The sequence below is a fragment of the Lepus europaeus genome, chromosome 10, assembly GCF_033115175.1.
Source record: "Lepus europaeus isolate LE1 chromosome 10, mLepTim1.pri, whole genome shotgun sequence".
NCBI lineage: Eukaryota > Metazoa > Chordata > Mammalia > Lagomorpha > Leporidae > Lepus > Lepus europaeus.
In genome coordinates, this window is record NC_084836.1 from 85,319,336 (window position 1) to 85,335,146 (window position 15,811).

Consider the following 15,811-nt stretch of genomic DNA (forward strand, 5'->3'; position numbering starts at 1 on the left):
AGGCCGCCATTTGGGTTACAATCATTGTTTTTTCATCAACAGAAAATATTTGCTAAGCTTCTCCTATAGACACAGTTCTTGGCTGGGCACTCGGTGTGCAAAGCCTGCTCTTTAAAGAATCCCACACTGTCTGTGAGCACCAAATATAAGAAAAAGTAGAAGCAATAATGGGGAGCCATTGATGCTTGAGCAGATACAAGTGTTGAAGGATTTCAGGAAGTAAAACAACCTCCAAATGTTGACACACTCAAGGGAGATTTCCTGTTTAATTATGCATGGTGTGCTTTTGTTTAGGGTGTGAGGTGGACAGAAGTGGTGGTTTTAGTTTGGGGCGTATTAATTTGGGGGTGCACAGCATGTGGTATAAGGGGGTTCACTTTAGGAAAGGATCTAGGATGGAAGTTATTATGTAACTTACATATTCTGAGATTTATCAAATCAGATCATGCATGGGTCACAAGAGACAGGTAGGTGCCAAAAAATGACTAAAACTATATTCTGGGGAAAACATTCAGTCAGATAGAGAAAGGTTGAAAGCACCATAATGTCTATGCTCAAATAACTTTGGTAAAGGCTGCAGAGCAAATCCCCCTTTAAAGATGCAAAGGCTTGTGTGTGTGTCTCTCTGTGTGTGTGTATTAATGTACATATACATTTCTTAGCATACCGATTCATTTACATGCTTTAAGAGAGATCCCCACCCTTCTCCTCCGCACATGTTTTGGAAGCACTAGCATAGGGAGATGCATAACATATCCACTGTTCAGGCTAAAAGCTTGTGCATTAACCTGCAAGTAATGGAGTATGATCAAAATCTCCTGAGCAGATGGGAAACATGTACCAAGTGGTATTTCAGGGAAAAAAAAAATAGCAAATTTGTAATTAAAAACAAGAAGAGTAGAGTGCAACCAAGAAGTTATTCCAAAAACTTTTTTTGCCCTAAATCCATTCTAATGCAATATTGGGAGTTCTGATTTCTTGCTTTCTGAAATGTTTCTGTTTTTTTCTCTGGACCATTGTCTTTAATATTGTATAAAGGGGGCAGACACCGTGGCATAATAGGCTAAGCCTCCGCCTGTGGCAACAGCATCCCATAAGGGCACCAGTTCGTGCCCTGGCTGCTCCTTTTCCATTCCAGCTCTCTACCTACAGCCTGGGAAAGCAGTGGTAGATGGCTCAAGTGCCTGGGCCCCTGCATTTGTGTAGGAGACTGGGTAGAAGCTTCTGGATCCTGGCTTCGGATCAGCCCAGATCCAGCCATCGCAGCCATTTGGGGAGTGAACCAGAGGATGGAAGATCTTTCTCTATGTCTCTCCCTCTTTCTGTCTGTAACTCTACTTCTCAAATAAATAAAATCTTTAAAAAATAAATAAATATTGTATAAAATCCTAATAAGTAAAAATAAAAGGAAATTTGATCTGTAATGAAGAATAAGCAGCAGGACTTTGAATAAGAGCAAGAAAAGAAGTGGTCTAAAAGATAGGGGTCTTCAGAAACAACCAAGGACAAATCAGAGGTTTTAACTTCACAAGGGATGTACAAAATAATTTTCATGTTGTATAATGCTGAATGGACCATAAACTCATGCAAAAGCTTCTAAACTAAGAAATCATGGAGTTAAAAAGATACCTTGGCCTTAAGTGCCAGTGGGTTAACCAAAGGCAACATGGCACTTGAACTCTGTGAGCTTTCACTCCTGCTTTTAAATTTACTCAATCATAAAGGAATAAGAGATGAGTAGTCAGGACTTCAGAACTGTATGCTGTGAACTGGTTATGGTTGTTCACTCTCTTTATGCTCTATCAACGGTGTTTAATATTTCTCCCTCCCTCACCACAGTGGGTACTGAGCCACTGTTATATGCATTTTGAGCAATATCAAATGTAGGAAGAAATGTTTATCCTTCAGGGGTTAGAACTGATTATGATTCACTTTAGATTTGATATAGCTCTTACTCTCCACTTGGGGTCCTCTAATTCTTTTTTAAAAAAAAATATTTATTTATTTATTTACTTGAAAGGCAGAGTTACAGAGAAGCAGAGGCAGGGAGAGAGTCTTCTATATGCTGGTTCACTGCCCTAATGGCTACAACTGCTGGAGCTGGGCCAATCCGAAGCCAGGAGCTGCTTCTGTGTCTGCCACGCGGCTCTAGGGGACCAAGGACTTGGGCTACCTTTTACTGCTTTCCCAGGCCATAGCAGGGAGCTGGATCTAAAGTGGAGCAGCCAAAACTTGAACTGGCATGCTTATGGGATGCCAGCACTGCAGGCATAGTTTTACCCGTTATGCCACAGTGTCAGTCCCAAGCAATCCAATAATTCTACGGTCATTCTTCATTTTATTTTACTTTTGTTTTACTTTCCTGCTACTCCCCCTGTTTTTATTGTCATGTTAGAGAAATTCCCTTTTTGAAGCTGCTTGCAAATTACCATAAGATTCTCAGAAGCAACACAGAGTTCAACAATTTGACAATGAAATATACAAGAAAACTATATGCACAGTATTAGTTTAGGCAGTTGGAGTTTTGTGTGCTTGTTTTCATCAAGGAATATCAAGATTGCAATGCAAGAATATTCTCAAAATGAAACCTATTTCTGGCAAAGGAGTTTAGCTTGATTTTAGAGAAGATTAAATATAGATTTGGACTATTTACCAAGTGCAGCTTTGTATATAATGCTTCCTTTAAGTAAATTTCCTTTAAGCAAATATTTCAGATTTATAATTAGGAATTTGTGAGACAGAAAGAATGGCCACAATGAGGAAAATTGTGCAACGGGCCTGGTTTACTTCTCTCCAATCATTGCCCATTTAGCTTCCACAGAGAAAGACCCTAGTGGAATGTAAAAGGAAGGAGGCATACCCTGAAGTTTTAATAGTGTGACCAAATCCTTCCCCACTTACCCTGATTCAGGTCTACATTTTGCATTATAATTATAGATACTTTCAAAAGAAATACCAGAATAAGAAAAAAAAAAAAAAGTCCAGTCTTTGATATCTACCTAGGTTCTCTACCTCTCTGCCACAATAATGAATTTAAACAATTTTTAGATTTTTTTGAGGTACTTTATTTTTCAGTTAAGAGCTTCCATGGAAAGTGTAATCTACTTCACTTGTGTCAGAAAGCCCTCAAATAGTAAACACACTCCATGTTACTTTAATATAATAAAATAGACTATTAATGATATAAAAAATTTTAAAATCATTGTAGATGGCTATTTAGAGAGCTTTATACTAGTGAAAGCAAGTGGTTAAAATATATTTTGCTTCCATTTGTAAATGAAACAGTAACTACTTAAAACAATCCATCAGTAGCAGAAAAATATTTTCAGTTTATTAAAATTCTTTGCTTTTATTAAGAGTCCCTTAGAATTTTTTTTTAAAAATTGAAGATACATATACACATATATGCATTTTGAATGTCTCTACTACCTTGTAATTTGCAATAAAATAAGGATAATGTTAGGCTTTATTTGCATTATGCTTTTTCTGAGGGAAAACATGACTTTATTAAAGAAAACAATATTAGAGAACAATCCTGCTTCTACAAATTTCTTAACAAAAGACTTCAACCCACAATGTATCAATCAAATCATTTTGGGTGGTATCCAACACAATGAAATTCAAGAACACAGAATTTGAATCGCTTCTTGAGCTTCCTTAACAAGATTTGACCTGGATTTTGAGTCTCTTTAAATCACACACACAAAAAATACATTCATCAAGGAACCTTTAATTTTTCCGGTTAACCTCCCCTGCCAACCCCATTTAACAACAAAATAAATACAAACATCATAAAAAGCGAGATCACTTACCATAAATGCCTGTTGAGATGCAGGGAAATGCCTGTGAATAAACCACAAAAAGTAACAATAAATTGCAAAGGAATGACTCTGCCCAGTATCATCTATTTGGACATTGATTTTGCTTGAAATGAGATGTCCTCTATTTACATACTCAGAGCTGGGAGTTGGAGGAGGAGACATTTGATTAACTGAAAACTCTTTCTTACCGGCAATTTTAACAGCTCAAGAGAACCAACTGTCAAATTGTTATGAATCTTAGGAGCTCATTTTTAATTAGTTAATATTAAAAAATTAAGTCACATAAACCTACAATGAAATAAATTCTATCAAAGAAAAGACAACCAACCAAAAGTACTCATCAGGTTTTCATTATTTTGCCACATTTTACTATTAGTTATGCTCTTGACATTACTGTATATATGTATATAATAATAATTATTATATATATGTTTATAATGTGAACTCCAAAAATATCTTCCCAGCTCTATGTTATATGATGTCATATTGGTGTTTTGAAGTCTGAAAACATTAATCAGTATTCATGACGCATATCATGGGATGTTTGAAACCACAACCGGGCTACAGATAAAATATTTTAGTAAAATTCAACAAAAGCGGCCGGTGCTGTGGCTCAATAGGCTAATCCTCCGCCTGCGGCGCTGGCACACCAGGTTCTAGTCCCAGTCGGGGCGCCAGATTCTGTCCCAGTTGCCCCTCTTCCAGGCCAGCTCTCTGCTATGGCCCAGGAGTGCAGTGGAGGATGGCCCAAGTGCTTGGGCCCTGCACCCCATGGGAGACCACGAGAAGCACCTGGCTCCTGCCTTCGAATCATTGCGCCGGTCATGGCGGCCATTGGAGGGTGAACCAACAGCAAAAAGGAAGACCTTTCTCTCTCTGTCTCTCTCTCTCTCACTGTCCACTCTGCCTGTCAAAAAAAAAAAAAAATTCTGTTGCTGTAAAACCAATGTTCAAAACAAACAAACAAACAAACAAAAATTCAACAAAAGCATTCTAAGAGAATCAACTGGTCATTTACAATAAAGAATGTCATATATTTTATCTTTCTATGTAAATTATGTGCTACAGATTCAATGTCACTATGACTTAAGATAAATAACCCATGCTCTTTTTTGAGAACTAGTTTTTAAATATTTATTGGCATATTACTGCTTATATTTATATCACATTTGACAAAGCAATGTTTACAGAATTTGATTGAAAACATGCATAAACAAACATAAATGTATATTTTATTTTAAATTAGACTTTATTAGTGTAGAAAGTTATCTGTGGCAACGACTTCTGCCCATATACTTCTGTAAATTCAATCAAGTTGTTTTATTTAATCTTTCCAGCTTTCTATTTTTCTGTTGTAAAATAAAGATGATAATGTCTACTACACAGAAATGTTTTATAGAATTAATGACAGAGTTTTTTTTTTTGTATCTCCATTATCTTTATTTTTTTTTATTATTTTTTTTAAACTTTTATTTAATGAATATAAATTTCCAGTGTACAGCTTATGGATTACAATGGCTTCACCCCCCCCATAACTTCCCTCCCACCCACATCCCTCCCCTCTCCCGCTCCCTCTCCCCTTCCATTTGCATCAAAATTCACTTAAGGGATTGGCATTGTGCTAGAATCTGAAAACCATTGCTGCTGTCAACCATAATAACTAATATTACTATTGGGTTCAATAATAATGAAATGTCTAAATCCTTTTCATTTATATCATTGGGTTAAATGTGTGCTACATTGCATTTCCCATAACACTTTCATAGATTATATGTTTACTCACTTTTAAATAATGCCCTATTAAAATGGTCAAAATTTATGTGATTTTGTTTTATAGAGCGTAATAACTGATTTGGTTAAGCCAACTACGTATTTGCAAATCGACAAATGCTTTTTCTGTGCTCTTGTGGAAACATTTACTAGTCGATGTTATGATAAGGAAAGCGAATAGTTTCTGGAACATAGAAGATGGTAATTTTTGATAGAACAAATGAGTTAATCCCTTGATTACTAGGGTTCTTGCGATGCCAATAAAATGTAAATAATGTTCTTGAATCCATTTCATCCAACAATGCAGAGGAAGCAATAGCATGAAGCAAAATTTCCTTTACATTACTCCCTTTACCAGCATTCCGTGAGACTACCAACAAGTGGAACGCCCAGTATGAAAATCAGCTGCAACCTTATGTAAGTATTTGCCATTAACAGCAAGGACTTGGAGTCAGGAATCAGGAGTGATCTACTTAAAAATACAAACCAAATAGGATTCAGGGTCATCTCTACGATTTGTGCCATACCACTCACGTTCCACTGTGTCTTTTAAGTTAGATAGAGGTGTATTTACAACTTGAGGCCCAGGAATTACAACGGAGCAAACCTGAACATGTGAGCGTCATCCATCTCATGTTTAGAGAAAAAGAAAGGTTTGAAACATCAAGGTGTGAGGGAGGCAAATTTTTCTGCTCTATTCTCTGAAGGGTTTTCAGCTAACATAAAACAGATCAAGAGAAGAGGACGTTTAGGTGATACAAGTTTTAGGTGGCATTGGAGCTCTCAGGAGGAAATGAAGACCTAAACAGGCAGTTAGAATTGAACATTGATACACCAAACTGAACAAAAAGCAGTAAATTGTCAAAGTACAAGAAGCAAAAGGGCTTTGGCTAAAGTAGTTAATGAAGAAGAGAAGTGATTGGGAAGATAAGAGTTAGTTGAAGAAGGTTTACTTTACAGATTTTTCTTGGACTCAGCTTCCCAACCTTGATGATAATGTCACTTACCTTCTGGAATAGGGAGGAAAACTTTCATGTGGAAATTTTGTCTCCTACCTCTAAGAAACAAAGTAAGAATATTCTTCTTGCAACTGTGCTTTTTTACAGTGTCTTTAACTCAAAATAATTAATATTCTAGTAAGGTATATTTTGGGGTGATATGTTCTAAACTTCTTCAGGGGAAAACCAGAAGATACCACAATGTCTTCAATAAACAGCCCCACAATGAATCTCACCTCTGTGTCCTTCATGGGGTTGGGTAATTTACTTAGCTGTCCTGAGAATCAGTTTCCTCATTAGTAAATGAAAGCTATGAGATCTCAAAGGGTCTGTAGGAGAAGTCAGAACAATAGGAAACACAGACCATTGTGCTTGGTTAATATAGATTTCTGGAGTGAACTCAGTGATCCCCACCAGATCATGTTTCAAGGAGGGCTTTGCTGTCCCAGGGCAAGTTTCCCAACTGCAGAACTTTTGACATTTTGGATTAGATAGTTCTTTCTCCTTGGGAGCTGTCCTGTGCCTTGTGGTATGTTTAGCAGCAACCCTGGATACTACCTCCTAGATGTCAATTGCATCCCTCTGGTAGTGACAAGCAAAAATATTTACAGACATTGTCAAATACCCCATAAGGCGGAAAATGCACCCCTGGTTGAGGACCACTGCTCAAGTCTAGGGTGTAGTGCGATGAGCAGACAGTCTTCAACTATCGACCTTCTCAGCAATTGCCTAAGCTGCAACTACTCAGCGGCCTTACCTAAGATCATGTCCCATCCTAGGATACCCACACAAGTACCTGATGAATGAAGCCATACAAGGGCTGGTCATCTTAGTTCAATGAGTTAAATGCTGAAAGGCTATTCCACTTTCCAGAGCTCCATGTGAAGCCAGCAGGAGCTGGCACTGGGCCAATACTTGCTTCCTCCTTCCCCATGTGTTGATTCCAAGGGTATTCTGTAGATATGCGACACTCAAAATTCTGTCTCAGAATTTGCTCCCTGGGGAACTGATCTGAACTAACTTCCTTCTGCTTCCCTTAGGTTCAGTCATTATGACTTGTTCTCCCATCAGCTCTAGTGGAAGAAAGAGCATCCTGAACAGTTAACGCTAACTGCTCCAGTTCTATCTTAGAATCAATCATGCTACTCAGTAATTGAGTCTGAATGCACCAATTGCCCTGTCTGTTTTAACAAGGACAAATAGCTTCATCTGAAAATGACATCGTTGCCTAGACTGTGAAAGCAAATGGTAATGTAATGGAAGATGACTTTGGTAATATTATTGCATTAACTTAAACAAAAAGGCAATGATAAAGCAGAGTTGGAAATACAATATCATGAAAACATTCATTTTTCATAAAATAGCTTTCCATAGAATTCATCCAAACTAACTCTCCTCCATTAATCATTTTTTATTACTTAAGAGAGAAGGGGACAGAGAAAGAGAGAGGAAGAGTGAGCAAATAAGGTTAACAAAGGGAATATTTTGCACCTAGTCTGTGTTCTTGGCCATAATAAATTTCTGGTGGAGTCACCAGAAGTAAATGGCATGGGATTTGTTTATTTCAAAGTTGTATTCCACGTAACTATTTTCCTGAGAAATCTTCTCCCATAGAAGAATGAACAGACTGCACCAAAATTCTGTCCAATTATCTTGGTTTGTTTGAAGTGCACATTAACTCAGCAGTCACCTAAAAAAATTGTGGAATGGCATCAGCAGTGCACTTTGTAAGGTTCCAGTCTCTCTTTCCAGCAAACTCTGGGAGCAAGAAGTGTCTGTGTTAATCAGATCTGAGCATGTGGCCATCAGAAATGTGCTTCATAGCACTTAACTTTTAGCTATCTTTTTCTCCAAACCAGCATACACTTGCTCTCTAGGGAGAAAAAAAGTAATGATTTGACATGGATTGGACAGACTTTTCTTTTGTGAAATTATAGATTGGGCCATCAACTGGAAAATACAATACTTCTTTAGTCCAGCATGTTCGTTTCCAGCACGTTAAAAAAAAAAAAAAAAAAAAAAAAAAAAGCTTGAAATCCTTAAGGCTGTAGACTCTGTTTCCCATCCTCTCAAAGTCTGAGTCCACCCTTTCTGAGTAATTTGAGAGCAAGGAAGGAAAGACCACTCAAACTGCTCTGTCTCGACCCTAACAATGGTTCAGAATATACAACAGAACTCTGATCCTCAGTTTGTGTGATCCTTCAAAGTGAGAATTTCTCTCTCTCCTCCTTATCTCTGGTCATGCAATCCTGGTAGGACAGACTGACTTATCAGCTCTGCGTGAAGGTGTTGAATGCCCTAAGTAACATAAAACTCCCTCAGCCATAAGGACAGAAAGATGGAGAGTTGTGATTCATCTGACCTATTGTCAAAAATTTAAATGTAAAATGCTAGAATCCTCTGGTGGTTTTGTCAGCAGATTCCTTAATGTTTAAGTAGTTCAATTTTCCATTATTTATAAGCAATGCCATTTTACACATTACAACTTCCACTTAAGTGTTTTTAATTATATGTCACATTTCACTGAACTGAGGAAACTGTCAATTGTAAGAAACACCATTACAAAACTCTATGAATTTAAAATATACAATCCTTGGGGCTGGCACTGTGGTGTAGTGGGTAAAGCTGCAGTTTGCAGTGCCAGCATCCCATATGGGTGCTGGTTTGAGTCTTGGCTGCCCCAGTGCCTATCTAATTCTCTACTAACAGCCTGGAAAAGCAGTAGAAGATGGCCCAAGTACTTGGGCCCGTACATCCATGTAGGCGATCTGAAAGAAGCTCCTGACTTCTGGCTTTGGATCAGCATAGCTCCAACCAATGCAGCCATCTGGGGAATGAGCCAGCAGATGGAAGACTCTCTCTCTCTCTGTGCCTCTGCCTCTCTGTAACTCTGCCTTTCAAATTAATAAATTTAAAAAATTAAAATATAGTATCCTTCCTTATTATTTAAGACTTTATTGCATACTTATTGGAGTTTCTATTTCTGATAGACTGATATTTTTCAAGCACTTCTCTCTTTAGAGTATTTATAGACAAGAGAGAAATTGGCTATTTCCTAAAACTTCCTTGCATTCAGTCAGGTACTTTTGAATCACTTTCCAACTCAGAGTCACAGATCAGAGTTCTCCACAGTTTAATTCATGTACTATCAAGAATGGCGCTGCGGGTCCAGTCTTAACAAGGGCTCCACTGTGGGCTCTAGACTTCTCTTCCAAATCTCCACCACCCTTCCGAAAGACTTTGACTTTCCTCTTTGCTCAGGCCAACACTGCCAATGAAGGGTTTCAAGCACAAACCTCTTCCTCAGAAACTGCCCCTCATTGGTTTACTTACTTAAAGTCAAGGGGTTACAACTGTCCTTTCAATTTACCAGGAATGACAACCTAGTGCACACATGTATAGGAAGGAAAACATGCTACAACTCTGCTTTCCTGAAAAGCATTCCAGGTGTGAAGTGGAGTGCTTACCATCAAAGAACTCAGAATATAAGAAAATGGGCATCTCAGAAACAATGCAACTCATTGAAATTTGTTTTTCTGCAGAGTGGGTTGTGTCCTGGCCCGCTTATCCAGGATGCAGCACACTTCAGTATTTCTCAAACCGGGGGATTCCTGATTGTGGGGTACATACTTCTAATGACTGTGGTCACTCACTAGCTGTAGACCTGAGGGAACATAACCTTAACACCTCGGTTTTCCTTTCTATAAGAGCAGAGTTAGACTTGATGATTCATTTACTGTTAAATTTTGTGATGCTATAAGACACTTTCTTACCTTTCTCAATAGCTCAGGATAAGGGTGACAGAGAGATGGGCAATTTCAGAGCATCCTGAATGCCTCAGAGTGTTTGGACATGGGAAGGAGCACCATGGCAACAGTAACAATTGTCATTTCCTGAACTACAACAATGTGCCAAGCACTGGGCTAAGCCTCTATGTGCATTATCTGATGAGTAAGCCTGTGATAAAGAACATAGTATCCTTTTTTTTTAAACAAACATGGAAGAGAGCAAAGCAAAGAAAGGGAACTTGTTCAAGATCATATATGAAATACTAAATGATTTTCTTTATTATCTAGTATAAACAATAGATTATTCTATTTTTTGTCTTTGAAATTTTTCTTAACATTATTTTTTATTTTAAGGACACACACACAGAGAGAGAGAGAGCTATCTTCCATCCGTTGGCTCAATCTTCAAAGGCCTGCAACAGCTGAAGCTGGGCCAAGCAGAAGCCACAAGACAGGAACTCAACCTGTGTCTCCTATGTAGGTGGTGTATGTGTACCTGAGCTGTCACCTGCTGCCTCCCAGGATGCACTAGTAAGACACTAGAGTTAGAAGTAGGACCATGGAGAAGTTGGAATTGGAAATTGAGCAAGGACTAGAGTCCAAACACTCTGAAATGGGATGATGGGATGTAGGCACCCGAATGGGCATCTTCATGCTGCATCAAACTCCTGTCTCTAATATTTCTTGATTCTCCAAATAATTCATGAACAGAAGACTCAAACAAAACATGCATAGTCAGAGAACAGTGCCTATAGCCCTATGCCTCTCTTCTTTTATTCAATTTGGATACCCACCTATCCAACACCCCTCTCCCCAAACAATTTTCTGATAAAAATCATTCCACCCATCCATTTACATGTTAAAGCCCATATAAGGTCATGTCCATTTCCTCACTTCGAACCTCTAATCGATTCTCATCAGACTTAAATAAAATTAAAACCTGTGGCGCCGGAGCCAAAGCTTCTCAGTGATGTGGCTCCCTTTCCTCACCGCCCTCTTTCCTTCTGCTTTCCCCTGCTCACCAAGTTCTAGCCACACTGGCCTCCTGTTGTTCTTCAAATGTACAAAGCATGGTCCTGCTTTCATGGTTTTGGACTTGCTATCTCCTCTGCCTTGAATATCCCACTTACCAGGAACTCGCCAGGGTTATTCTCTTATTCCCAGTAGCTTTCTGATCAAATGTTACCTCCTCCAAGCAACCTTCCTGACCTCTAACTAAATTACTCTCTGTTAACTTAGCTTGTTACATAGACCCTTACAACTTCTGTCACTACCTGAGATCTAGTTGTTTCTTAGTTCATTGTTTACCCAACTTCAGGTAACCACACTTGGATGAAAACTCCCACATTTGTTTTGCTACTTTTGTACAACCAACACCTAGAATGGTGAAAAGAACTCAATAGATAACAGTTGAATGGATGTGAATGAATAAGTTACTGGGTTATTTGACATATAACAAAATAGTTATATGCTATTTTTATATAAATAGTTAATAATTTCAATTTTTCTCCATAATAAAAGGTAAAATAGCAAAAAGATGTCATCTCCTTAAAAAACTGTCCTAAAAATGCAAACATCATCACAATCTACTATTCATTACCCAGACTAAATAATTTGAAAGTCAAGGTCACTTATAGGATACCTTGAATGAGATCACTTGGAAATAGCCAGTGAAGTGTTTGGAGAACACTGTGAAAGCTCACCCAGACAACATAATTATAAGCAGTAACTTGATTTCTTTTTGTTTTCTTCATTCTACCTTTGAAATAGCTGCCATAAAATCATTTATTGCCAGCTGCTTTCACATTTATAACTATACAACTGTATGCAGTATAAAACAAACTACTACATAGCCATGAATAGTAGCCGTCTTCTTCCAAACTTTACATTTTCCAAGAATACAGCTGGATTAGTTCCACCTGGAATTTATTAGGATGCAAAATATTGAAACTAGCGAAAGGAAGGTCTTTCTTTTTGCATGAGCTTATTCATGCAACTGGTAGGAATGTTTTCCTGTAAACTATACATACATGAAAATGAGAACACATCTCTATAAACCTGCTAAATCTAAATGTTCATTATGATCCAAAAGATTTGCATCTGTAAATGCCCCTTACATAGAAGAAAAGAAAGAATATAATGGTTAAGCAAATAAAAATTTGTTCAAATAGTAAATCAGTTATGCAATATAACAGCTCCTACTAAAACAAAATGTTCCTAAAATGTTGAATTTTCAATGGCCTTAATCATCTCCAATTTTGTGAGTATCGCTTCTCCATTTTCCTCATAATTAGGCAGATTTTGCATCCCTGGCACAAAGAGGCTGGAAGTAGAAGAAGATGCCCTTAGGTGATTCAGCTGATACAGAGTCCAGAAGGAGAGTGAGATAAGAGTCAATCATTTTGGATCCCCTAAGAAGTAAATTAGCCACTTGAGATTAAAAGGCCCACAGATCATAGCCAGTTCCTGGTCTAACTGAATCTTCATAGAGTGACCTCGCTGACTGAGGAAGGGACCAAAGTTACACAAGAAGCCCTAGGTACACAAGAACGAGCACAGGGCTTTATGCAGGAGCTCCGAGGGGCGGACAGATTGAAGCTTTCTTTGGTGTGGTTATGAGGGGTGTAGCTGGTGGTCACACACAGCAACAGTCACAGGACTACCTCCAGGATGCCAGAACCTGCTTCTTCAGTGCATACAAATGGGGCTGGCATTGTGGCCCAGTGAGCTGGACTGCTACTTGCAACAGTCAGCCTCCCATATCTGAGCACTGGTTTGCATTCCAGCTTCTCTGCTTCCAGTGCAACCCCCTGTGAATGGTCCTGGGAGGAAGCAGAAAACGGCCCAAGTACTTGGGCCCCTGCCACCCAGATGGGTGCCCAGATGGAGTTCCAGGCTGCTGGATTCTGCTGGACCAAGTCCTAACCATTGCAGCCATTTGGGGACTACACCACAAATGGAAGATCTCTCTCTCTCTCTCTCTCTCTCTCTCTCTCTCTCTCTCTCTCTCCTTCCTCCGTCCCTCCCTCCCTCCCTTCTTCTTTCAGTCACTATGCTTTTCGAATAAATAAAATAAGTCTTTTAAAAAAGAAGGGATTCAGTACACATCAAGAGCAAGGAACTTAGGAATCAAATCCTCTTCAGGGAATTCCTGGTGGGTGAGGCATGGGAGGATATAAATGAGCCCTCACCTTTGCCCTGATGGGGACAATGCTGAAGCATGGCCTTCACCATCTACCTAGCACTGCTGTGGGATGGGGCAGTCACCTGGGACTTGTCTTGACAGCCATCCTTCCCTTTCATGCTCGTTTCTTCACATTTCACCTACGTTTTTCTTTTTCTGGACCACTTCCTACTAAACCTCTTTTCCCCCAAATCCTCCTGTCAGTCCACTTCTGGGGAACAACCTATGATATCTTTTATTGTTATTTATCTTGGTGTGGCTGGCAGTAGAACTTTTAGAATGGATCTGGATTTCTGGGCTTATATTTTAGGAGAACTTCTCGGGAAATAGCACATTTGGTCATCCGGTCAAGAGGAAGGAAAGGCAGATAAATCCCTATAAACCCATAAAAAGGAAGAAAGGTTCAACTGAGACCTTACTGGAATCCAAGAATGTACAACTGGGAGAAAATTCAAGGATTAACCACTTAAGGAGAAAAGCTGTGTTCCTGAGAATTCTACTCATATGTCTTAGGCATCTAGTGGAAGATCCTACAGAGAATGGGCACCATGTAAAGTTTTGTGACACAAACTCCAGTGTAAGTTCTTATGTATTCACAGTTGAGAGTCAATCCCTGACTTTCTTAATAATAAGTTATACCTTCCTATCTCTCTTAATTAGAAAGATGAAGATCTGACTTCCAGAGGAAACATTTAAGAAAACTCATTAACAACAAATAACCACAAAGCAACAAACACAGATGGTCTCATAAAGAGGCTGTCCCACAGCCTCAAACGCTTGGTGGTTAGATGGTATTTTCTAGGACTCCATGGGCCAGGCATTACGGATATAGTAACACAACCTTTTTTCAACCACCCCTATGTCCCAAGTCTTTCTCTTGGCCTTACTAACAGTTTGCTAACAGACTGAATAGTTTTGAGAAGGGATCGAGAGAAGATACACTCAGCAAATATCTACCAAGTGGCCACAGAAATTACTAGAATACCAGGGTGCCCAGCAGCTTCAACTATCAGATGAAGAGTGCCCAAACCAGAATGGTTTTTAGAAGCATTAGAGAAAATACACAGTTGGCAAATATTTACTGAGAAACCACAGAGACGATCAGGGTAGCAGGGTACCAAGCAGTCTTAGTTATCATGAGAAGTCTCTTGGAGCTTCACCAAACAAGAATAAACACTCCACCTAAAAGAATTCTATAGCTTCCAGAATGTTTTCACGTGGGTTTCACTGTCTCTTGTAATAACCAAGATGGACCAAGGTGAGGCATTGTTAATATTATTATCCCTGGATGGTTTGAGGAACCTCCCAGTAGTCACATGGTGGTTAAGGGGAAAAGGCTCAGCCACAAGCACTGATCTCACGATTCAAAATTCTAACTACTTGTCACCGCAAAACAGAGTCAGTGAGGTCAAAGGCAGAAGGAGGAGAGGAAAAGAATCCATCTTGAGCATCCTCAGCTCTTGAGAAAGGACTTCTGAGAGATGAGAGTTCTTTTTTTCAGGACCAACATAGTAAGAAAACCCTTCTGTGCTTTGTGTAGCCGATTCGTACATTAAATCTGCGCTCAAAGTGAAGATTAGTGTGACTTTCTGCAAAATAAAGAGAGAGGGATAAGGAAAATATGCTCCGTTAATTGTCTCCAATGTAGTTGTATCTGCATCACCTGAGAGTCTACAGTGAGGCCCACACATCTGCATTTGTAATCAACAACTAGTTTATATTACCACTGCTGGACCCTGCTACTAGAACTGAGAACCACTTTTCTATTCTATTCTATTTTAATATTTTTATTCCTAATGCTGCATCAGATAATTATAGCTCAAACTTCATCCTGCACCCTCATCTCCAGCACAGGCTCTCTCCCTTGGGAGAACCTGAACCTAACATCATTTTCTGTATTTACTGTCATAGAACCACATAACCAAGGAGAGAGCAGATTGCTAGTTTTGCCAATGCATATGTAAATCTTACGCCTGCATAATTTTGGTATCCCTGATATATCTCTTAAAATATCACCATATTCTCTGCACAAACGGGAAATTTCATTCCAGCCCCTCTGTGGTTTCCAATATGAACTTGAAGATATTACCCAGAGAAATAAATGGGTTTCCAAGTGAATACAGCCACCTCTTAAACCAATCATATGTGCAAACAACTGACTCAGTACCCTATTTATGAGAATCAGGTGAAATTCTCCTGACAGTTATGTGAGCCCTAAACTTCAGCATGGTTCCTGAAGAATGAGGGCTT

General features: G+C 38.9%; 1 protein-coding gene across 1 annotated transcript in view; it reads right to left on the reverse strand.

Moving 5' to 3' along the window:
- The window catches only part of LOC133767827 (ADP-ribose glycohydrolase MACROD2-like), an 874,013-nt gene that overhangs the window by 638,324 nt on the left and 219,878 nt on the right, over nucleotides 1-15,811 (reverse strand). The window contains exon 2 of the mRNA XM_062202273.1: nucleotides 3,813-3,843. The gene's annotated coding sequence lies outside the window, so the exon portion shown is untranslated. The remainder of the gene's footprint in view (nucleotides 1-3,812; nucleotides 3,844-15,811) is intronic.